Source organism: Leptopilina boulardi, unplaced genomic scaffold, assembly GCF_019393585.1.
Source record: "Leptopilina boulardi isolate dan_hultmark-lab unplaced genomic scaffold, ZJU_Lbou_2.1 LbouV2_327, whole genome shotgun sequence".
NCBI classification, from domain to species: domain Eukaryota; kingdom Metazoa; phylum Arthropoda; class Insecta; order Hymenoptera; family Figitidae; genus Leptopilina; species Leptopilina boulardi.
Window position 1 is genome coordinate 631,159 of NW_026137893.1, and position 12,525 is coordinate 643,683.

General features: G+C 30.4%; 1 protein-coding gene across 2 annotated transcripts in view; it reads left to right on the forward strand.

Moving 5' to 3' along the window:
- Positions 1-9,762: 9,762 nt before the first annotated feature.
- LOC127284982 (uncharacterized) overlaps positions 9,763-12,525 on the forward strand; it is an 83,269-nt gene continuing 80,506 nt past the window's right edge. The window contains exon 1 of one of the 2 annotated variants that reach the window (XM_051310726.1): positions 9,763-9,911. The gene's annotated coding sequence lies outside the window, so the exon portion shown is untranslated. Of the gene's footprint in view, positions 9,912-10,941; positions 10,961-12,525 lie in introns of those variants that run through there. The other variant, XM_051310727.1, reaches the window with a different exon arrangement.

Genomic DNA, 12,525 nt, shown 5'->3' on the forward strand with positions numbered 1-12,525 from the left:
AAATAGTACACGTGATTTACTGCTCCATGTTCGAGAAACACTAAAACAAATCCGCATGTTTCATTTAATGAATCCTCGATATGTTTTAAATATCTAGGACTGTCAATTGCCATAATCAATTGTATTTGAATAATTGAATCAAACGGACATGTGTTTTTTAACATGTACTGTCGTCCATCGAGATGAATAGGATTCAGAAAAGCATTGCCATTTTTTATTAAGTAATTTTTTTCTGTGACTTTTGCAGATGAAATCGCAGCATCTTGTGTCAAAGTTATGTTTGGACACTTTTTGAAATATTTTGACGGCTTTCTTTCTGCTTCTTCTGAGGACCTTTTCTGTGATGATTTTTCCCGTGTATTTGAGACATGTTTTTTTGTAGGTTTTGTTTTTTCGGCGAAAACTTGTTGCTGCTCGACTTCTGAAACAACTAAATCCGATTCTGTCATTTCAGCGTCAACTTTATTTCTCCAATTTTCAATCTGAAATAAATCTTCGTTTGGTAGAAACTTTGTTAAATCTGGAAAATCTGGCAAATCTATCAAACTAGGAGCGTCAACAGGTACAATCTCACTTATGAAATCAGCCGCAATACTCTGATGTTCCTGAGGTTCGATGGAGTTGTCCTGATTTGTAATTTTTACGTCCTTCGTAGATGACAAGTTATTTTCCGCAACTGTAGGATGACCTGATCGAATTTTCGAAATTTCCGATGAAGATATTAAACACTGGGCTTTCGAAGATTCAAAGTCAATTTTGAAGAATTTGTCGCTTCTGAGGGGTTCATGAACATTTTTCAGAATGTTATTTTTCATCTCTCCGAAAAAACCTTCAATATAGCTGCTGGTCGGTCTAATGCATTGAGATGAAAAACAGCTCCTATTCACGGCGGTCCACAAAGGAAATTCTTTTGCCAAATTAAACACGTGCTTATTGAATTGTGGAATGTAATATGCGTTTGCTGTTTCGTGCTTCAAGTTTTTGCCTAGTTCAGCTTTCGCCTGAACGCCCGTCAACCAATCCAAAAGTTCTCCATCCACTTCAGACTTCTGATTTATAAAAGAATCAAGATCATCTTCTGGGTATATATAAATTTTTTTGCCTTCGCTGTCTTCGTTGTCATCTTCGGGAATTATTTTGAAAGCACGATGTTCTTCTGTTGCCATCAGTTCTAGTAGTCGAAGTCTTGCAGATTTAGCTGAAGATGGTGAAGAAGAGTTATTGCAAATGTTGCCATCGTACTCTTGCTTCGACATGACCAACGTTAAAAAAAGGATCTCTTCAAATTTTTGAAATTCCTCACACGATACCATCAATGCAACGCATCTTATAAAAAAATCCTTTACAGCCTTGTTGCATTTTGCAAAGCACTTCAAGCGGCAAAAGATTTTAATTAGATGCGCAACGTCGACTCTGATGTATGTTTTTAAACTACGATTTTGTAGTTTAGCTTCAGCAGATGTTTATTTTGAAAAACATATTTCGACGTATTCCTTGAGGGTTATAGTGTTGAACGACAACATCATTGCTCCCAAAAGAGCTTTCGAATAATCCGCAATCGCTTCTTTAGGGACCATTTTTGTTTCTTTGGTCCAGTTTAACAGCCAATGAGCAATGTTGATAGTGTCGTGGGATGCTGAAAGCATCTGACCGACACTAACTGAAATTTTGTTGAAATTAATAATAATTTTGTATAAGAATATAGCTGGGGATTGCATATTTTCTGTCATATTCAACTTTTTCACCAATCTACCGGTGCCGTCTATACAAATGGTCCTTATTTTCGGAAATAAACGACAATATTCTTTGTAGACAAAGGTTTGCTCGGGTAACAGGTACTGTAGTTGAAATTTGCTGGCGCTAATGTGCTTGATTGTACCGAAATATGGTGTTCTGTGTTGTAGCTTCATTAAAATCAGGAGAGGATCAGTTCCGTCAGCGGGATCAACATTCAGCTCTTTGTCTTTAGCCTCTTGTAGTACTTTCCTCAAAACGTCGTTTTTGTACAAAATTGGGGCTGGAAATTCCCCAAGGTTTTGCACTTCTTTTGCAATTTGTCGTCTCGTGTTTGCCGCTCCTTCCCTTAGAACAATTTTGCCAATTTCCTGACGTTTGTGGAATCGCAATTGCCGTTTTATATCTTCATGGGGCTTCAATCTAGTATCTACGCATTTAACCTCCAACCATAAATCAGCCCCACTAATCGGCTTATTTTTGGCAGTAGCAAAAAGTTTGTTATTGCATTTATCACTCTTACACGAGGCAAGGATTGTGATGTAAGGCGTATTGTCATCCTCAGGGTACTCTTCTATTTCTGTTGCTGATTCTTGCTGATTTTTACGTTGCGACACAGTATGCTTTTTAAAAGAAAATGCGCAGGGCAGTTGGTACTGTTTGTAGAATTCGTCGGCAACAATATCTGCCCACACTCCGGGTGGTAGAATCAAAACTTCTCTGCCATTATAATTTTTCATAACTGGTTTCATTTGTTCCCAAAGATCTCTGCGAATCAATAAATTAAAAATTTCTTCCCCGCTCTCCAAGGAAAAGGAAGACACTAAAGAGTCATTATTTTTGTTCATCGAAGAATCCTGTTCCGACGATAATAATGCATCTAACATACACTAGTTTGAAGTGGACTCCCTTTTTTTCTTACAGATCATTTCAATGTCCATTTCTTTGCACACTTTTGACATAAGTTCTCTTCTGTTTTCACGTAAATTGATATATACGTCATGTGCCTTCCATTTGTCTTTAAGAGCTTGAGCAACTTTCTTATAAAATTCATATGTATATGGTGGTAGATTGCCATTTCGTAAGTCGATTAAATCTGTCTTAAAAAGGCAAATTGCATCCAATGCATCAGATACTTTAACTTGGCATAACCGTGGCATCTATGAAAACACAAACAAGACATATTGCACATATCGAATAAAAAATAATATACTTATATTTTTTAAGAGTAATATTAATAATTCTAATATTAGATATAAATTACCTTTAAAATTGTGTAGTGTCAGCAAATTGATATGACAATATTTAACTACAACGAATAATGCTTGAAATCTATAAACTGAAAAGAAAACAAATTAAAATTTTGCAAATTGTATATATAAACAACATGTTTTAATTCTAAATTTATTATACTTACCGCATAAGAATTCTATAAATATTGAAATAAAAGTGAGACTAAAGCACATTTATTTGCCATCCAACGGCACATACCGAATATGTGCTGTGACAACGAATCGAAAATAACTACATATTATGTTATAATTCTGAACTGAGTAATTCTTAATTCAAACAAAATATGATTAATGATGATTTCAAAAATTAAATAAACTAAATATTATATACAAAGCCTTTAAAAAATCTACAATTCGGATGACGGGAAGCCCATAGACAAGAGATATTAAAGGCTTGTTCAAATACAAATTTATTCATAAAGCTGCCTTTTCAAGAAAATTGTAAAGGCGCGTCTTAATCAGGAACGATTAAGGGTGAAATCACATGAATTCGTAATGCGTCGTAATATGCCAAAATCCCCAGACGACTTTTCCTAGGCAGGGTTCGGAACTTTACTACTGGGTTGGGAAAGAATTGAGTTTTAAGGTTCGTTCACAACTCGCTGTCTACTGCAAAATTCCTAGTTACCATGGAAACGGAACCCTGCACAGTGGCCGATTTCTCGAAAAACCTGGCCAAAAATCGAAAAATAATACGATTTCAACCAAAATTGGTATACCCATGTTTTTTGGGCTTCTGAATTCAAATTTTACATTGGTTGTGTCAAATTCAAAATGGCGGATCCAAAATGGCCGTTTAGATTTTAAAAAACTTTGCTGAAAATCGAAAAATGATACGATTTCAATCAAAATTGGTATATCCATGTTTTTTGGGCTTCTGAATTCAAATTTTACATTGGTTGTGTCAAATTCAAAATGGCGGATTCAAAATGGCCGTTTAGATTTTAAAAAACTTTGCTGAAAATCGAAAAATGATACGATTTCAAACAAAATTGGTATACCCATGTTTTTGGGGCTTCTGAATTCAAATTTTACATTGGTTGTGTCAAATTCAAAATGGCGGATCTAAACTGGCCGTTTAGATTTTAAAAAACTTTGCTAAAAATTAAAAAATTGTATGATTTTAACCAAACTTAGTATACTTACGTTTACTAGGTTTCTGAAATCAAATTTTACATTTGTTTTATCAAATTCAATATGGCGGATCCAAAATATTTGCTGGTATTATAAAATTGCGTAAATGTGTTAGAGCTTATTTTTTTTAAATTACAGACAGTGCTTAAATTTTAGTTTAAAGCGAATGCGAATGAAGAAAAAGTCAGTCTTTCACGTTCAGTTGCACCGCCGGCCGGTGCAACGCGCTGTCGGTAAACCGCGCTTAGTGAAATAAAAAGTGATACCAAAACTGCAGGGGCAGCTTGGGGCAACTGATTTCAATTAAAATGAATTAAAAATATATTCTAGTTTATGATAATACCAGGTAGAGCGCGGATATCGGTGGATTTCACAACTATTTTCATGATTTACGTTGATAAAACAATACAAAAATCGTCGCCATGAATAGCGATGTTTAATGTCATTTTTTAAAAACTGTACGTTTTAAATGTGATTATAAATACATTCAACATATTTCATACACCTTTGTTAATAATTCCCAAAAAAAGATATTCAAAAATCTGCTGTATATTAGTATATTTTCACTATTTTAACTGTGACGAAAATTTATAGTTATGAAACGTTCTGAGTAAATCTCTGGCAAAGATCACTTTTACTTGTTCACATAATAAATTGGTGATAAAAAAAGTGTAATTTTTTTTCGCAAAATTATGCAGTGAACCCTCCTTTATAATATTCAACAATAAAAAGTATAAATTTCTAAAAAAAAATTTTTGACTTTTGGCCAGGTTTTTCGGGAAATCGGCCACTGTGCCTTGGTGGGGAATTTTCTGCTTAGGGAAAGTGGGTGAAATGTCGCGTGGGCCAAATGTCGTGTGGGGATTTTGGTATATTACCGTTCTTCAATTCAGAAACATCCTTTTTATCAGAGCCGATCAAATAAATAGGAAGTAGAAATGCACCTTTATATCAACTCAACCATCATTATCTATCCCTGGTTATGACATTTGAAATTCACCTTAATGGTTTTTAAAAGCTTGTATAATTTCCCCTAAACCAAGAAGAAACTGTTAAAAAAGTTCGTTATAAAGATAGAATATACTTGTAGGATTTTTGCAAGGTAAGCAATCATGAAAATTATATAAATAATTAACATAAGAATGACTTCATATTCAAGGAAAAGAGAGTAAAGTAAAAATAATTATACTGATTATCATCAGAAATCAGGGAAATATTTGTGTCGTGCTTAATTCGCGAAACGAATATTTCATGTTATCAGTTCTTGTAATTTTGCCTTGTGTCGTATAACACATGATACATTTTTCAATTTCTGAATGAGCCGTGTTTTGGAGAAAAACACATTTTTTATTTGCACTTTACTATCGTGTTGCTTCTTGTCTTAAATTTAAGACTTTCCTTTTTACCGTGTATGCAACTATTACATTCTTTCAACTGCTCATTATTGTCTTAAAGATTCACCAATTTAAGAAATATTAATTTGTTGGTGAACAAACAATTTTTTGAAAACTTTTAAATGGTATACGATGTATTTAATTCAATTTATCATATATTTTTACATATTTGTAGATGCCGCCCAAAACTAAGGTGGAACTGAATGATGCAGTAATGGCTATTTGCAAGTTTGGAAATTATTTAATAACGGGCTTGCCAAACTACAATTCTTCATTCTATGAAGACGTCAGTATGCAATTAAACAAAAATTGGTCAAGAAATGAAGTTTACATTAACCTAAAAACAAATCGCAGAAATTTAACATCACTTGTTTATCAACAACTCGGAATTTTTGTAAACGATCAAATCTGAAAATAAATTTAATTTATACAATTAAAATTTTAAAAAATTGTTTTCACCATTTTAAAAATCAAAAAATAAAAAATTCATATGTGGATTTATTTATTATATATTATATATCCATTATTCAAAATTAAGAAAAAAGAAGTTATAAAATTTGTCAAAGAAAAATAATAAAAAAATGCAAAAAAGGATAAAAAATTTTAAAGCACAACCAGTGCAATTTAAGCTAAACAAAACTTAATTGTTAAGGAGTATCAAATATTTTAGACATTATCTTAGTATGTACCTGAAAGCCTGAAAAATTAATAATTATAAAAATCAATAAAAACGATTATAAAATATCAGCAATGAAAATTTTTTAAATTACGGAGTTGTAATTTTTATTACCCAAAAAAATTTCTTATTTGCTTTCAAAAGTAATCAAAAAATCGATGGATTTCAATTATTCTAAAAAAATTAAAAATTTAAATACAAAGATTAAGATACAAAACGAAGATTAGGAACTACAAATCATCAAGGAAACTATACGAGTCGTTACAAAAAAAGATGAAAATCAACCATACTGGTAGTAGCACTCAGCGATAATTGAATGGTGGTTAATTTAAAAAAATTAATAAAAAATCAGAAATTAATTACTAAACGTTTATTGTGGACTACCAATCCTCAGGGAGGGTATACGAGTCAATACAAATCAATTTTTTCGTAAAACAACCATACTGGTAGTAGCACTCGGAGGAAATTGAATGGTGGTTTATTTATAAAAATTAATTAACAATCAGAAATTAATTACCAAACGTACATTGTGGACTACCAATCATCATAGAGTGTTTACCAGTCATTGCCAGATAATTTTATCCCATAACAACCATACTGGTAGTAGCACTCGGAGCAAATGGAATGGTGATTTACTTATAAAAATTATTTAACAATCAGAAATTAATTACCAAACGTACATTGTGGACTACCAATCATCATAGAGTGTTTACCAGTCATTGCCAGATAATTTTATCCCAAAACAACCATACTGGTTGTAGCACTCGGAGAAAATTGAATGGTGGTTTATTTATAAAAATTAATTAACAATCAGAAATTAATTACCAAACGTTTATTGTGGACTACCAATCCTCAGGGAGGGTATACGAGACATTGACAAATAATTTTATTCTATAACAACCATACTGGAAGTAGCACTCGGAGAAAATTGAATGGTGGTTTATTTAAAAAAATTAATAAACAATCAGAAATTAATTACCAAACGTTTATTGAGGACTACTAATCATCGTTGGTAGTTGAGGTGTAATGAGACAATGATTATAGTTAAAAAAAAATTTTTTTTCATATTAGCACATGTTTTAAAGGTTTATGCAATGTATTTATTTTTGAATTTAGCGCCAAAGCAATATGGTTGCTCGTTTTTGCGCATGCGCAGTATGTCACTGCTTAGTTTTTTCATTTTTCTTTTTAATTAATTTTGAACAGAAATTTACTACCAAACGATTACCAAACGTTTCCAACAAGAATATTCGTGAAATTCTTTAAATGTCGTGCTAGTGTGAAATTAGAACTCAAAACTTAAAATTTAAATAATTTTTTAATTATTCGCTACCAAACAACCAAACACGATTACCAAACGCTACCATACGATTCCATTAAAAAAAATTGATATTTATTAAAGTTTTGTGCTAACTTCACGGAGGTACTGTGTTGTGAAGGTTTTTTGAGGTTATGTCAAAATTCTCACGTAACGGTGTGGAATGGACAGCGGATTTGTTTTCACTGACCTCAAAAACGTATAATAAACATGGTCAGAAGCCCAGGGTTGTATTATTTTTCTATTTTTACTGTATTTATGAATTTTTTTTTGAGGTTATGTTAAAATTCTAACGTAATAGGATAAATTGGAAAGCGGATTCGGTTTCAGCGTTCCTAAAAATGTATAGTAGACATGTTTTGAATCATACAGATCAATTCTTTTCATAGTTGTTGTGTATCTGTGAAGGTTTTTGGAGGTTATGTCAAAATTTTGACTTAATGGATTGAAATGGACAGTGGTATATTTTACATTCTATTCTGATTAGAATGTTTTAATAATCAACGTTGTCAGTACAACACCTGCACTACTCCAGTACAGAATGCCAGTACTGGCCCATTGCTGCGCTTATACCAAATTTATATACTTTATTAATTTATACACCGAAATAAAGCCTTTAACCCTTTGCGGCACACATTTTTCATTCCATTCAAAAATACAGATGATCACACTTATAAGTGTTTTTGGGGTCGCTGATTACGAATCTAAAGTCAGTTTTTAAAAATTCAAAATGGCGGATCCAATATGGCAGACGACTTTTTGAAAATCTAATGCAATTCGCTTAAAACTTGTTACTCAGGGGTTTTTGGGGTCGCTGATTGCGAATCTGAAGTCAGTATTCAAAAATTCAAAATGTCGGATCCAATATGGCGTACGATTTTTAAAATCTAATGCTATTCGCTTGAAACTTGTTACTCGGGGTTTTTCGAGATGATTTGGTAACCTTGAAAAAGGCTGATTGTTATAGTTGCTGATTACAAATATCAAGTTTTTTTTTTAAATTGGAAATGGTGGATCTTAAGTAAAATTCCATTTTTAGTTGTGATAAGAGGCGAAACAATTTCTTCCTGGCAATAGGCAGAGTGGAACATTGAAAGTTTTACAAATCCAGGACGTTCGCTTTTGGTCAGCTTTTGTACTACAATGAGCACATATTGGATCCACAATTTAAATTTTGAAAAACTAACATTGGATTCGTAATCAGCGACCCGAAAACCCCCGAGTAACAAGTTTTAAGCAAATTTCGTGGATTTTTAAAATTTTCGGTCGCCATATTGTATCCGCCATTTTGAATTTTCAAAAACTGACTTCAGATTCGTAATCAAAGACCCCAAAAACCCCCGAGTAACAAGTTTCAAACGAATTGCATTAGATTTTTAAAAAGTCATCCGCCATTTTGGATCCGCCATTTTGAATTTTTAAAAACTGATTTCAGATTCGTAATCAGCGACACCAAAAACCCCCGAGTAACGAGTTTCAAACGAATTGCATTAAGTTTTAAAAAAGTTGGCCGCCATATTGGATCCGCCATTTTGATTTTTGAAAAACTGACTTCAGAATCGTAATCAGCGACACCAAAAACCCCCGAGTTTCAAGCGAATCCAAGCAAGTTTTAAAAAATTTTCCGCCATTTTTTCCATTTTTAAAAACAGACAGTTTTTTGACAATTATTTATTTATAATTGTTTATAATTTTTTCGTAAATATTGTTACTTTTATTTTCGTGTCATTCAATAATATGTTCTCATTCACTTTAAAAAAAATTAATGAATATTGCTTAAAAAACTTAAAATACAGTAAGAAAAGTTGTAAATAAAATAGGTGGTAATCTGGGTTACTACTGTGCCGCAAAGGGTTAAGCAAAAAAAATTGCGTTGAAAAATATTAACTTAACAAAAAAAAAAAATGTTATTCAATTTACAAAAATTTATTAAATTTTTTCTTATTAATAAAATTTTAATAATTAAAAATCAAAGAATTTAAATCCTTCATAATACTTTCTTAAAAGTGTTTATTATACTTATACATACATAAGTGTATGTATATGTCTACAATGTTATTGCAGGGCCCAATATTCCATACAGGGAAATGGATTGACGCAAAGATTGGAAGGTAGAAGAGAGGGGGGGGATGGGGATTAGAGTGTGGGACCAAAGCGGGGATTTCCGCTCGAGGGGGAGGGAGTGTCGCGCGCATGCGCCTATCATTATTGCGCGGAGCAACTTAGCTGAGGGCCCGTTTCTTCGCGTGTTCTGAAACGCGCAGTTTCCGCGAATCGGTGCTCGACGAAAAAAGTCCGCTGCGATGTCGTGTGCTTTGCAGTCCGGCGAAATAACTGGCTGAGCAAATGAAAATAGGAGGAAGGTGAGAGCCCCTCCGTCGTAGTTGTCGTCAGTGTATTAAGGCCCAAAAAAGCAATTTTTTTCTTTTAGCCATTTTTTTTTATTTCATTGTTTTGTTTATTATTTTTTTTTTTCAAATTGACACCTGTCAAGTGGTATTTTTTTCTCACGACCTTCGCTCCTTATACTCTCACTTCTATATAATATACAATCTATTATTATTATTATTATTATTGTTAATATTATTATTGTTATTATTATTATTATTGTTTTATATCTTAAAAGTGACTTTATTTCCAAAATTTTTGTTTATAAAAAATATGATTTTTTTGTTTTTATGTATGATAAAATCATTTTTCTATTAAGAAATTTCATCATTAATTATAAATGTGAAAAATTTGATTAATATATCCTTGAATAAATTTAAATATCGTTATTGTATACGTTTAATTTTCATTATTATTTTTTAAGATTTGTATCATTCTAATGTTTATATTACTGTTATTATTATTATTTATTTATTTTATTATTAAAGGGACAAGTCCTTAATTATTATTATTATTATTATTATTAATATTTTATATGTAATTTATAATATAAACAATGTATACAATTATAATAATAATTTATTTATTTAACAACATACGGGTCAAGCCCTTTTGTACATAGTACTCTTACAATAATAATAATAATAATGAATTGTATATTATTTTTGTTAATAACAATTTTAAGTAACTATAATATATTGTCATAATTAATAAATTATTATTTTTAATGAACAATATTAATTCTCTAAAACTAATTATTATTATAAGGTAATATTATGAAATATTTTTGTAATGAGAAAAGAAAATTTTTTTTTTTTTTTTACAATAGTGGGTGGGTGTGTCAATCTGAAAACGTTTTTGATGTTAAAATAAAATTTTGAGAAATAGGTAATAATAATAGTGGTGCCAAATATTAGAGGGAAAAACAATATATATATATATATTTTTTTTAATCAAAAGAAGAGTGAGACGATTTGGATTATTATATTCCGGAGGCTGTGGATTATTTCCTTCTGTTGCATAAGTATATTACCGATAAGGCGCACATTACACTTCCACTTTCTTTGTGTTAGACAAACATGAAAACTTTTATAATTCGTTTACTTAGATTTTGTATTTCAACTCATATATATATATCATCATAAATCTAATCTTAAAATAATTTCACAATTAACTACTAGATAAATTTTTCTCTCCCCCAATTTTTTTTTTACCAGTAAACTAAAACCTAATTTATATTAATATTAAAATAAAAATTATTATTATTACTATTATATATAATATAAATATGCTTACAACAATTATAAGTTTTAGTATTTATTAATTAATATTATTAATTATTAACATAATTCTTAATTGTTTATTATTATTATTATTATTAATATTAATATGAATTAATTAATATTATTTTTTCTGTGGTAAATAACAAAATAAAAATGATCCTTTATTTTGAATACAAAAAGTGTTGTAATAATAATAAAATTTGAAGTGTGTGTGTGTGTGTGTACGGTTGAATCAACGATAATTTTCTCCGAGTGTGGGACTGGGCGACTAGGCCGTCGGGACCATGACCACCTTGCGACAAGGTAACCATCGCCAATGGTGACGCAAATGACTCGATACTAACAACGACCGTGTAAGACTCATTTTTAGCATTTTCAATTCAAACTTCCCGCGTGGCGCCGCAATAGGGCGTCATGTGATTTTGTGATTCCCTCTTTTTTTTCTCATAAAGACTAAACTGTTATTCACATGTATAGAAATTAATAATAATAATAATAATAATAATATTTTTTTTATTATCAAAATTTTTATGGATTTAAAAATATTTTAATTAATAAATAATAATGATAATAATATTAATAAAAATAATAATTAAGAAAATAATATTGAGATTTAAAAACTAAATACAAAAATAATATTATCATAAATTTACGTTCAAAAAAGTAAGTTAATAAAATTAATTAATTAATTAGACAATTAGGTATTAACAAACACTTTGAACAAAAAGTCGAGTTTTTAAATTGTTTATAATAACAAATGCAAAAAATATTAAAATTAAAAAAGAAACATTATGGCAGTTCAACGTCTTGACATAACCTCAAAAACTAAAAATTAGTTTCATCGACAAATATAACTATAATTAAAATAAATTTTAGTAAACTTTAAAAGATCCTGTTGTACAATTTAAAAAAAAATTAATTTCGTTTAAAATAATAATAATTAAATAATTAAAAATTCATGATTTTCATTTTTTTTTTATAAATACTCATCGATTATATAGAGTTACTTTTTAAATATATTTGAAAAATAAAAGAAAAAATGAGGGGAGAAAAAAAAGAAAATGAACATGAATCTTGTCGAGAACCTTTTAATGTCGTTTCGTTAATTGATTTATAGTAACAAATCTTTTCTAAAATCAGTTGAAATTTCCTCGACAACTGCACAGCTGCATTAAACTTAGCGTAGAAGACATTTATTTCCGAGTCAAAATGAGGCCGTTAGAATATACACCAAAATGATTTACGTTAGACTGGGGATTGTTTGCTAAAATTATCAACAATTTACCATAGATATAATATCTATATT